This window comes from Chlamydotis macqueenii, chromosome 3, assembly GCF_036417535.1.
Source record: "Chlamydotis macqueenii isolate bChlMac1 chromosome 3, bChlMac1.mat, whole genome shotgun sequence".
In the NCBI taxonomy this organism is placed as follows: Eukaryota; Metazoa; Chordata; class Aves; order Otidiformes; family Otididae; genus Chlamydotis; species Chlamydotis macqueenii.
The window spans coordinates 43606573-43620336 of record NC_141558.1 but is presented as its reverse complement, the minus strand read 5'-3'; the positions used below and the strand labels follow the sequence as shown (position 1 = coordinate 43620336).

Here is a 13764-nt window from a genome sequence, read left to right as displayed (position 1 = left end):
TAAAAGCTTCAGTCAAACACAACTGACAACAATCAGAAGAAAAGATATTGCAAGAATAATCACAGAAAATGCAAAAGTATGTAAGAGTGCTGTTTTTTTCTTGGTAAATTAATTTCAACATATAGTGTATAAAATACTTCCCCAAAACAATTTGTAACTGCCTGTGATACTGTAAAAGGAACATTTGTTTAAGTGTTGCTTAGGTTAAGAATTCTAGAAAATGTGAACAATCTGGAATATGAACAAGTCTTGCATGTAAAGTTTTATTACTCACTATAAAATCTACACATGCCTGTATCAATGAATCCAATTCTAAATAAAACACATTTTTCTGCCTGTTCTTCTAGGGCTACATTGTAGGCAGTGCTTGCATATTTACCTGTATAATTACAATACTCTTCAGCTCTGAATCTAAACTTCTATAAAATCTCTAAACTTCTATATAAAATATAACCATACAAAATAATACTCAACACTTAAAATCTGATTCTGCATTTGGATCTACTGACATGTATTTCTGAATGTATGGAGTGTCATTCTCTTTGATGGGTCAGGTCTGGTATGTGAATTTCAATTCTAGGCGACTGGTAAATGTCTCTACAAGGTTATCAGACTGGGGTATTTAAATTCAGCAAAGCAGCAGATGTCTTGTGTTAGTTCAGTGGCTATTCATGAGCACATATAACAGGTACCAGAGGAGTTGTTATCAAAGATAATTCTAATAAAATACTACTACCAACTGTCAGCTATTTACTATTTATCACTTCATGTTCCTAGACATATTCCAATTTGTTTTCTTTTCCTAGATTAAGAAAATTGATGACACAGAGATAATGTGAAATGACATAATTTTAACTGGAAATTCTGAAGATTTCTAAAGCATTAAGAAATAAACCTGATGCTTTTAAAAAAGCAGGCAAAATGTCTACCTGGCAAATTTCTGAATTTTTTTGCCATTGATTATGAAGTGTTGAGGGAAAGGAATGAATTACTTGGAGCTAGGAAAGTGACTAATGCATTCTAAAACAATCATTTGAGAAAAGGATAAAACAGTGAATACTATAAACCATAAAATAATAGAGATATGAAGAGCAGAGAGTGAGGAAATAAGAATGCAGGGCATGTGGTGCAGTTTTCTAGGGTAACAGTAGAGAGAAGCAGCAGTAATAGCTTTTCATCAGAAGCTGTTACTCCTAGAAGTGTGGCACCTGACCTGATTCTTCAGGATATGGATCAGATTTCTATGAATAAGAAATAATGGGTATATTTAAATGAGTTTAAATGAAAGAAGCACCATATCTTTACTAAGACACCAAGCTTAGCAGCATTTTTTGTAGACTCTGAGAGAACAAAAAGCTTCTTGGACCAAAGACTATTGTTCCTTTTCACACGGTTTCCTGAAAAATGAGTTGCCTTGTTCAGCTCCTCTTGATCACTTCAGTAACCAATTCCATCTAAGTCCAATACACAGGAAAAGGTCTCAAAGATATGGCATTCCTACAAACTTTCTGAAAGCGGGCAGCTGGATAGGGTGTCTGCTAGCTAAAAGAAAACAAAGTGAACACAATTTTTACTTAGCACTGCAGAATCTACTTCTCAGTTAAGACCTCTCAAATTGATTCTCTCTTGTCTAATAAAGGGTGAGTTTATAGTGCAGGCTGAGTATGATTAAATGTAAATATCAATTCATAAATACAAATCCATAGGAAATAAGGATGCTTTTAGTCTTACATAACTATTTCTTAAACCAAACCCCTCTAACTCAAAGTACAGAAACAGACCAGTATGCTGCTTCTTGCCCTCCATGTCTCTGGCATTTAGTCAGCCTCTCTCTCTTACTCTCTCTTGCCCTACAAATCTGACATTCCTGTCTGCACAGAGGCTTACTACCTAGAAGTCCAATACTCACCGGCTCCCCTTCCCCAGTCATCCCACTCAGACTATAGAACAACCTGATAGTTAAAAATGGCTACAGGAAAACAGAAGTGTAACCACACTTAGGGATTTATGCAGAACTTAGAGCCACCATCTGCACTGAGTACCTCTCCCAAAACATATCAGGCACCTCCAAAGATTAAGGTAGCATTTCAATGCCACCTTTTTTTATCTGTAGATCTTAACAGATACTAAGGAGAAGCAAGGACATAGTGGTCAGATTGGGTAAATACACGCAGGCACCTAAATGTAAGTGTCCATGAAAATTAAGATCATAGGAATATATATATATGTACTGAGTTTTAGGCACATGCAAATTTAGGCGGCTGTGAGAGCATTGATTGCCTAGGGGGTTTTTTTCCTAGGATTTAGGCATCAAACTTCCACAAATCTCATTTTAAACACTAAGACAGGCAGTCTAGTTCTCACTGCTCTTGAGCATCAGGAATCATGCACATAAACAATGTCCAAAAGATGGTACGGAATCAAAGTAATTTATCCATCTCCTACTGTTGATAACATTCTGCCAGGAAGTGCTGCAAATAGCTAAAGAAATGTACAGTGTGTAAGGCAATTTTGCTACTATGCCACACTGTTGTCTTTGTATTAAGAAGTGTATTATCTATCCTTTAGATAAGATGTTAGGTATAACAGACGGTTGCTTTAAGAACATTTGAATGCGATCAGATCAGAAGTCCAACTGGTTCAATATCCTGCCTGTGACAGCATCTCTGACAGCAGTCCAAGGGAAGGAAAAAAAGAACATAACAAGCATGCCATAATTCTTTCCCTGGCATATTCTCCCAGCAGTCAGTATTAGTGTTTGTGCAAGAATGAGATTGTGTTCATCTCCTGAAGTTGTCTTCACAATATTTTTCATGAGAGTTATGCTGCTGGTGACTCATATAGGGTCCAGAAAGGCAGTAGTCCTACATTTCTCAAATAAATGACCCCTCTGTACTATCTAAAGGAAAGAATAGATGAGCAGATCATAGAATCATAGAATAGTTTGAGTTGGAAGGGACCTTCAAAGGTCATCTTGTCCAATCCTCCTGCAAGGAGCAGGGACATCCCTGACTAGATCAGGTTGCTCAGAGCCTCATCCAACCTGGCTTTGAATGTTTCCAGGGACGGGGCATCCACCACTTCTCTGGGCAACCTGTTCCAGTGTTTCCCCACCCTCATTGTAAAAAATGCCTTCCTTATGTCTAATCTAAATCTACCCCCCTCTATTTTAAAACCATTGCCCCTAGTCCTGTCACAACAGGCCCTGCTAAAAAGTTTGTCCTCATCTTTCTTACAAGCTCTCTTTAAGTACTGAAAGGCCACAATAAGGTCTCCCCAGAGCCTTCTCTTTTCCAGGCTGAACAGCCCCAACTCTTTCAGCCTGTCCTCACAGGAGAGGTGCTCCAGCCCACTGATCATCTTTGTGGCCTCCTCTGGACTCACTCCAACAGGTCCACATCTTTCTTATGTTGACGGCTCCAGACCTGGATGGAGTACTGCAGGTGGGGTCTCATGAGAGTGAAGTAGATGCACCAAAACGTGTCCATGAACAAAGCTTTGATAAGATGTTAACTACCACAGTCTTGAAACATGACACACAGAAAGTCCAAGTTCAGGTATTAGAAAAAAGGCCAGATGTTTTTCAACTTATTTCCCACTAAATTACTTTTGGGGCGGGGGGAGTGGAATGGATCTGTTATTACTGCAGCCTAACAATGCAGAATTTAAATGGAAAAAGAATCTCCTGTCAGACTATTGTATATTAAGCCTCACACAATTTAGTTAACTTTGTTAACAGTGTTTACATTATAGGAATAAAAGCAAGTTCATAGTGTTAACACTAGTGAAATAGAAGACTACTTTGCCTTCCCAACGAATAATATTTTGAGAAGTATTAACATTTTGAACCCTGAGTTTCCAAAATCTACTACTCAAAACTGATATGGTGAGAGACTGCAGGCTGTGTTTGGAGCAGAATACTGGGAAGATACCCTACAAATTTGTTAGGCTAAAGGCAGCTCCTGAAGCAGAAGCAAACAGCAGTATTGCATCAACACAAAGCTGTGCCCAATTTAACTGGTGTGTTAAGATGTACAATATACCAGGTTGGACAAAACAATACGCTAATTCAATGATGCTATTTTTTTGAGACCCTAGCCGGTGTCTTTGCACTTTAAATATGACATAATCAGCTTGACTAACCCTCAGCTTAGGGTCAGGAAAAATCTTGTGGGTTAATTATCTTACTGTTTACTTATAATGGAAAGGTGGCTTTTGGGTAGCTATAATTATCTGGCATATCTCGCTGATTTCAGTGCTAATAATAGCTTGCTCTAAGAAGTAGTAAGATACAGTATTGATTTCAAAGAGGCTCTATAATTGTGCTAATATACAAGAGATTCAATTAGTAAAGATGACTGGCAACATTTGTTTAAAAATGCTTCCTGCCTTCCTGTGAATATCTAAAGTACAATTTAGAGAAATACAAAAAATCAAGATCAAAATATTCAGAAGTGATTAGAAATATGAATTCTAACTTCAGTAACAAGACAGAATTTCCAAAGAATAAAGATTCAGAAAGCTTGGTCACTTTGAAATATCTCAAACTGCATATTCAAAACTTGAAGAAAGAAAAAAAAATCAGCTGCTATTTTTTAAAACCTCTAAAATAAACCCATTTTAAAATAATTTGCTGAGTTTTCACTATAAGTTCTCCTGTCTATTCTGTTCTACTAACTTGGTCAATTTTTGTAGTCCACCTGCTTTACTGAGCAGTATAGAGGTGTTCTCTACTGCTAAATACCTAGAAAGTTGAATGACAGTTGAGTAGTGATATTTTATTCTCTTTTCCAAATATCTCAATAAGTTTCCTGCTAGATTTATCCCCAATTGTTTCTGCATGCTTTATGATATCATACCTTCTATTAACAAAAAAAAAAAAAACACCCCAAAAAACCCCAAATTAAATAGGCTAATACCTCCCCCAGGTTAAGTCTAAACAATTTTCATAATTTCAACTAACAATACTGTTTCTGGTATCCATTATGCTAAAAGCAAAAAAAAAGACCTCTTTTCCTTCTATTAGTGTAGAAAGAATCTACTCTCAAGTATCTGATTATTCAAATGTCTGCTCCAGTGAGCAGTTGTCCAGCACACTGGAATAAAATTACAAATTTTTGTCATGAATTTAAACAGTCAGATCTTAGGGTTTGTTTGGGTTTTTTTTTTTTTTGCTAAGAACCATATTTGTTCATGCACCAGGACAAGGGACTACACAAGTGCAAGGGTGAGCCCTAATATGCTCAGAGTTCATCTCTTGGTGAAACATAAATACCTTTGAAAGTGCATTTTACCCAAAAGCAATAGTGATAAGAGAGGACTATTGCCTCAGTCCTTTCTCTAAGAAGGGCTGCCACAATCTCCTGGAACGTTCAGCTTGTCTTTGCACTCAGAGTTGAACTGAGAGAGGTTATTTTTCTAATTTAATCCACAAAGGATAGCCACAGATCAAAAACCACATCAATCTGAGAAAGGGATAAATTAAAATATCTTTGGAGTGTTGTTTTACTGCATAAGGTTGACTAAAAGTAGTTAGCTCTAAACATAATTATAGCATAATTTTACAGCTTTTATCAACCTACTTGAAATTATAGCATGTAATCTGATACTTACTACCATTGTACAATTTTAACTTTAAAAAAATAGCAGCTTCCATACTTTCATAAGTACTGTTAAATCATAGAATCATAGAATGGTTAGGGTTGGAAGGGACCTTCAAAGGTCATCCAGTCCAACCCCCCTGCAAGAAGCAGGGACATCTTTGACTAGATCAGGTTGCTCAGAGCGTCATCCAACCTGGCCTTGAATGTTTCCAGGGATGGGGCATCCACCACCTCTCTGGACAAGCTGTGCCAGTGTTCCAAAACCCTCAGTGTAAAAAATCTATTAGAACATAAAAGAACTAGATATGATTCATTACTTCTGGCCACTAGTTAATTTGAGAGACATTTTCCAATAAAGTTTTCATGACAATGTATTTTCATTTCTGTAGTTTAAGCTTGATGTGAGACAGCTGGCAATTTATTTTCGCTGCAGGAAGGATAGTACAACTCATACTCTGATTATAGTATGGACATCTAGAGATCAGATCATAAGTGGCATTATTTTCAGTTATTATATAGACCTAGCTGTTTGAAGGCTAGATTCCAGGCACTGGGAACAAAACATCTCCTTTTCTCTCCATGACAGACCCTTCAGAATAGTTCTTTTGTACAGTCACGTTAAAGCTTGCTATTACGAACTCTTCAGCCAGAATGTCTGTATTAGCCATATTTATTTAAGTGGTTACTGTCAAAATAAAGATTACATCATTTTACACCCATGTTTTACAAATTAGGTAGGCAGAGCATCTGCTCATTTACTTTGGCAAAGACTTTGAGATCAACTGATGAGGCAATGCGTCCTTGCAGCTCAGAAGGCCAACCGCATCCTGGGCTGCATCAAGAGGAGCGTGGCCACCAGGTCAAGGGAGGTGATTCTCTCCCTCTACTCTGCTCTGGTGAGAACTCACATGGAGTACTACATCCAGTTCTGGAGGCCCCAACTTAGGAAGGACATGGACCTGTTGGAGAGGGTCCAGAGGAGGGCCACAAAGATGACCAGAGGACTGGAGCACCTCTCCTATGAGGACAGGCTGAGAGAGTTGGGGCTGTTCAGCCTGGAGAAGAGGAGGCTCCAGGAAGACCTTATAGTGGACTTCCAATATCTAAAGGGGGCCCACAGGAAAGACGGGGAAAAAACTCTTCAGTAGGGCCTGTTGTGACAAGACTAGGGGTAACAGCCTCAAAATAAAGGGAGGTAGATTTAGGTTAGATATTAGGAAAAATTTTTTTTACACTGAGGGTGGTAGAACACTGGAACAAGTTGCCCAGAGAGGTGGTGGATGCCCCATCCCTGGAAACGTTCAAGGCCAGGTTGGATAAGCCTCTGAGCAACCTGATCTAGTAAAAAAATGTCCCTGCTCCTTGCAGGGGGGTTGGACTGGATGACCTTTGAAGGTCCCTTTCAACCCTAACCCTAACCATGATTCTATGACAAGACAGAAGAGAAGCCAGTTGGAAGCAGCAAGATGTTTCTGTGCAGTACTAAGCATTCTTACTATTATTTTTTTCTGGCCTACTATGGATGCAGATAAGAACTGCAAAGTTTTACAGATTTACATTTTATAGAAGATTGAGTACGTGAACTCATACAGTACATTATGCTATTTCTAGACTGACTTTGCAAAAAAGCCCAAACTGAATTTATAGTATGAATATTTATCACTATTCTATTCTATATAATATATACATAGGTTTATATGTAGGTTGGAATTCCTAATATTGAGTCAATTATATGGAATTTTACTGACTAGAATGCATATGATCTACATGCAAAATATTTCCTGGGAAGCATTAATGAATGTAAACGCATTTGAGATTTCTATCAGATATTCTGATTACTGTTATTCCATTGGCACACATCTTTCAGTGGAGAAATAGATTAATTTTGAATTCAAAATATTATCAATAGCTCTCCACTGTCAATATATGTTTCTTTTGGTTAACCTTATTCTTTGCCAATCAAGTTAAAATAATGACTCAAAAGGGAGAAACCCTGGCATATGTATCCATTATTCCTTCTACAATGTAGTACTCCCACTGGTTTTCATGGGAATTATGCATATGAAAGGACTGCATTATTAGACTAGATTAAGAGAAGACATTTGCAAATACTTAACTCATCATACCACTTCAGAACCTAATATTTATAATGGTACTTGAGCCTGGAGCAATATAAATAAAAGCACAAAAGACTACTCCTGGAAATATATTATGGATGGATTTTTCTTAACTTTTTATTAGTGATATCATTAAAAATTGCACTGAGTTAAAACTATTTTCTTAGCTTTTTGATATTAGAACAAAAAGAGAAATATGAAACAGATCACTCAAAAAAACTTGCAATATTCCTGAACATGGGAAGTTACAGGCCAGTCAGAGGACAGTAATAGGATTACATTCCAAATGTATGAAATACTTGTCTGCATAATCACATAAAAGTCCTTAAAATTTTCACTGGTAGTCACTGTGTCTTCATGACAAGATTATATTAACCCTGATCCCCTGGAAACATCACAAGTCATCTTTAATTCTTCACGTGACTCTTCCATTTTGGCTTTGGAAATGTTGTTCTCCTCCTACACTATGACAATTCAAGTATGAACTGTCTTCCTCTGACTTAGGAATGACAGTGGGCCCTTCCTTCCTCAGAGCAAAAAATGAATTGACCTCCAGTTTACTCTGACAGACTGAGTGGACAATTTGCTCTTTCTCATATACATAGCTCAGATGTAGAATGAATCTGCTAGGCTAGTTAGAATGGGCTAACTTTCTAACAATTTTCTTTTTCTTTCTAAAACATACTGTTGATGTTTGCTGCAGTTAACCCTGGATCTTATTTTCTGGTTGCCATGAACAACGTTGCCACTTTCACAAAAAAGTTTTCTCACCTGACTGCTGTAGTGCCTCAGACTCATATTGTCCAATCTGGCTGGGGTTATGTGAAAAAGTTCAGATTTGAACAACTTCTGGCTACCCAAGCTCTTTTACAACAGAGGCCCAGGCAAAAATTTTGACTGTTCGATAGTGCTTCTACACCTTGAAACAATCCCCTGAGGATCAAATACTTCAGATATTCTTTTCAGTATGATAGCTCACAACTGGACATCACTAATCAGGTCAGTCACAGGTACTTACCACAAGAGTTAAGGCTACTGGATAATATATCCATGAAAACTCCTACTAAGAGCACAAACCTTTGAGTTAAAAACCTATTCAAACACACATTGTGTCTTTTCATATTGTACTAGATTTTATCCTGGATTAACAGATGTCACTGCAACTGTAATGTACAAGTTAGATTGTTAATATTTTATTAAGAAAACAACGGAAGTGACAAACTACTTTTTTTTAAAATGAAAATGTAGAACTTATATGGCAGTTAGAATATTATGCCTTAGTCTGGAACAGTACATTTCAAGAAAGAAGAAACAGGGAGAGGCCAGAGGACAGCAACAAGAATTAACGATCTGAAGTACAAGAAAAAAAAATATTTTTTTTTTTTTATAAAGAAGAAAACAATTAATGGGTATTGATTAAGAAAAGAATATAGTGAAAATATGAGTAAGAATCTCAAATATGTAAAAGTCTGCTGCAAAGAGGAAAATAAATTCCCTGTAACCACTGTGCAAAAAGTAACAGCTTCAAGTAATTTACTTTCAGCAAGTTAAGTTTAAGATTCAAAATCAGGAAAAACTTTCTAACAGGAAGCCTAGTGAAATGCTGGAATAGATTACTTGGATAAGGAATTATAACAAATCTTTATGAATACAAGCAAGTGTTCATTTAAAAAGACATTTTACTGATCCTAGCTTTGAAGGAAGAGTCAGGGAGTGGGCATGACACCTTATTGGAGTCCTTTTCAACCGTATGATTCTATGCTGAAGTGACCGAAAAAATGTAGCTATATAGTGACAGTGATATCATATTACAATACCACTTGCTGTGGGATCTTGACTTGGAATGAAAGTAATATTCTGCAAAAGACTCAAGCAATTTCTTCATGTAGACAATCACTTGGATTTTGATACAATCTTCTAGCTACAGGTCACCTAGCTACACTGATATGATCTGCAGCTTCTTTATTCAACAGTTTAACGATAATTACTTTCAGGACTGGACTAAACATAACCATAATGTTGAATCTGGTCACAATATACAGCACTTTGTTTACTAAGAGGAATGACTTAGTAACTTGTCCCATGGCCTTAAAACCAGACAACACTAGCAACAGCTGCTAATAACACTGAATTGCAGACGTAGTCTTTGGTGAAAATTTTTTAAAGGAATTAGCTTAAAAATATTTTGCTTCAAAAATCTAGATGTACTCAAAATTCTTAATCTCATATTTGTACTTGACTATTAAGTTGGGAACTTTAGCATTTTTTTTAAACTTAAGCTTATAACTTTTATTGGTAGATTATCTTTAATAATTAGAATGACAATCCTGCAAACAGTGCACAAGAATATGTTTATTTCAGAGTAATCTTTGGAGACTTAACACAAAATGGGTAAATAACTTTCTCTAGTCAGATATTTTGTTTCTAGTCAAAATGTTTTATTGTTCTAATGTGAGAACTCGGGACAAATGTACAGCTGCCAGTCTGACTACCTACTAAGTATGGAAAAAATAACACTTTCCAACTTCATTTCAATATTTTTGGCTTTTATTCTACAATAAGCAGCATATAAAGTAGGAAAGTTACATAACCATGCATATTCCCTACATTTAAATCACCTGACATAACACCAGGTAAACGATCCAAGGAAAAGAAAAAAAGCCTGCATTATGATTCACCTTTTGAATGGTGAGAGCTAAACCGTTAGAAAAATAACATGTTTTCCAAAATGTGTATACTGTAAAGAGAATAACAGCTGAAGTTGGCACAACAGCAACATAGCAAGCATCAGGTGTTCTCAAAGTTTCCACACATAACAAAGTAGCTCCCATTCAAGACATGCTAATTTGGCAGAAGTTACAAACGCCTGTGCTTCAGATAAAATCTCTCAAAATACATTTAATCTCTCCTACTGATGATTGCTCTCTGATGATGTGTGCATTACTGCCCTCTTCACAACCTTTAAAAAGAGGAAAAAAACGCAACTCCACCTCCACTCTCCGATCAGTAAAGTTCCTAAAAACACCGTTCCAAAGTGAAATGAGTCCCCGTTTTGCCCCCTTAGGCTGTCCGCTGTGTACTCACCATGGCGGGCTAGTTTTGAAGACTTTCTTCCCCTCCCCCTGCACCTACGCACAATGAGGGAGAATGGAGAGTAGTTTCAGCATTAAATTTGAACTTCCCTGCTTTTGTTAGCATGAGTCACCACCTTAACATTATCTCAACTGTAGACTTTTATCTGTGAATATCTAAGCCCTGTCTTGTGGAAAACTAATTACTGAGCCACTGAGAGGCTTCATAATGTCCTGCATTTAAGTCCTGAACATCATACATAATGCATAGGAAGCAGTCTCTGCACTCTGATTACAGAACACTGTCATTAAGAGAGCAAATTAAAGATGTGAATAATTCACTGGCTGAGCTTATTGTCAGTGCTGCATTGTGAAATTAGAATTTCTAATAAGTACTGCGATTTTTTTAACCCAATTAACACAGAGAACATCTTGAGTCTGATTAGTACAATAAAAATTATTACCTTATTCTTTTGCTTCACAACAGCCAAATTAAATACTGTACTTAATTATGCAGCATTCATCGCTTCTGTGCTAGAAATAATAATAATAATAAAAAACCCTCACTATCGCTTTAATAAGACTTCCAATATTTAGAGTACAACCGAAAAATAGAGCAAACGAATCTCCAGTACAATTTCTGATCATAAAGTTACCGGCATTTTTTTTTTTTAAGACTTTGAAAATCGGTTTTAACATCAGCAGTCAACCATGATGTCACTGCTGAAGTCTTCTCTGGAAACAAAAACGTATTTGAAAAAGACACCACAAAATGACCCTTCTGAACAAGCTCTGAATATATATTGTGCATTAACTTTCTCTAGGTTGATGTAAAGACAGAAAAAAAAAACCAAAACATTGCCACTTACTGACTTGAAACCGAGTATGTAAATATACACACATAGAAATACATAAATATACACATATATAGATATAGGTTGTTTCAGAAAAGATGCTTAGGAAATATACTATGAAAAAGCAGGAGCTGGATCAGCTCTCTTACCTCAGTTCCCTCTTGGCACGGGATAGATAACATCCTTTCATCCTAGAAAGGAGAAAAGTCCAATTCAACATCCAGCGTGTCGATTTTCCCCCACACAGCGCCTGCTGCCATGTTAAATAAAGAAAATGATCACTACGGATGCAGCTTTTGTCTCAAAATATTTTAATACTGCCTTTTAGCGTTAAGGACCCCAGGAACCTTAGCACATCTGGCAGGAGACACCACTGGCTGCAGTTGCTTCAATGGGATTTTTCCTCAACCCAATTTCATTTCCAGCTCTTTTTTCTTCCCCATCCTGGGGAAGTTTAATCATCGAGCATGGCTGGGGAAAAATAGAAGAAAAAAAAAAAAAAAAAAGGAAAGGTGGCATTGCAATCATGAGCTTTCTTGGTTTTGTCCTAGAGACAGAGACTGCAGCAACCACCTTGTATCTTTGTCTAGTTATTTTAGCATATGTGTGCAAGAGGGGAAGGAAAAAAAAAAGGCTGAAAATTATTCAGACATAATGCAACAGACATAAAGAGAGACAAAAAGACAGAGGAAAAGAAAGAGAGGGGAAGAGAAAGAGAGAGAGAGGGAGGGAGAGAGGAAACAGAAAGACTAAGAGAGGGAGAGGGGGCTGTCAGTGGAGATAAATCTGCATATGGAAATCAGGGTTATGCTGGGTACAGTTTTATTTAACCATGATGTACTGTTTTTTTTTTTTAATTAGACAGGAATTTAAAGAAGGAAAAGAGAGATTCTTACAGACACAGGAGCAAACAAAGTGTTTTTAATCACAGGAGAGTTTTCACAGCAAGCTGTAGCAGCAACCGCAAAACTTTTTTATAGCAACTTTCTCATTAGAAACAAAAGTTTAATGCACTGCTGCTAATCTACACCCCAAAAACCGAGCAAAACTGGAAGACCATTTTGAAATGAAATCAAACAAAGGCAACCCAAAATACTACAATAATTATTAAAAAGACCTAGAAGCCGCTAGGTGCACAGTATGCATTTTAAGCCAAGTTATGCCAGACACAGGTTTTAGGACTTTCTCCCTGGCCCCTATTCAGTCGTGTCTGTCATACTCAATGAAGGCACTTCAGGAAATGAAAAGAGCGATACCCAGCTTGGATTTCAAATGTACTGAACACCGCTTCCCATGCTTGATGAGAATTGCTTGCATCTCGAGATGGGAGCAGTACCTGACAGACGTGGGGAGGTTGGATCAGGGTCTGTAAGGCATCAGGAAAGACCAGGACCTCTTGCCCATTGCTGTGAGGAGGCATGGGGATGAGTGAACAGAGGCGGCCGAGGAGAACGAGGAAAATGAAGTTCAGGCTAGGTGAAAAGGAAACCAAAGAAAGGTAGCTGAAGTACAAGAAAATTCGGAAGCGGCAGTCTGATCGGGACACTTACTAGCAGGGGAAAGATGGTGACGTTCAGGTAGAGGTGGCCACAAACCGCTTGTGGTGGCTGGCCAGGCAAGGGATGCCCGGACAGGCAGCGAAACTGAGGGCTTGGGGCACGGAGGGGAGCTGCCGAGAGCGCAACCGGCTGGGTGGGGGGCAAGCGGCTGCCTGGAAACCCCACCTAAATTTCAAGAACCGGGCGAATAAGAAGCAAACTGGGAACTAACAGGGGCTGGGGCTGGTAAATGTGGCCACAGCACGGCTGAGAGGAGGAGGGGGATCGGAGAGCAAGGGGCAGAAGCCGGGACGGGCAGGAGTTGAGGCCGAGGGGGAGGCGGCGGCGGGGCCTGCGGGTGGGCCGTGAGGGACCGCGCCTGCCGGGGGTGGGGCCTACAGGCGGCGGGCTGAGGCCCGACGACCCGCAGCGGCCGGGGGCCGCCCCGCGGCGGTGAGGCCGACCGACACCCTCGGGCGGGCGCGGGGAGAGAGCGACCAAGGCAGGGAACGGAGGGGCCAGCAGGCGGCCGGCCGGCCCCCGCCGCGGGGCGGAGGAGAGGCGGGCGGCGAGGGAAGGAG

At 38.7% G+C, this 13764-nt stretch overlaps 1 pseudogene; it reads right to left on the bottom strand.

Moving 5' to 3' along the window:
• Positions 1 to 12161, bottom strand: part of LOC147601228 (uncharacterized) — a 213286-nt pseudogene extending 201125 nt beyond the window's left edge.
• Positions 12162 to 13764: the final 1603 nt, after the last annotated feature.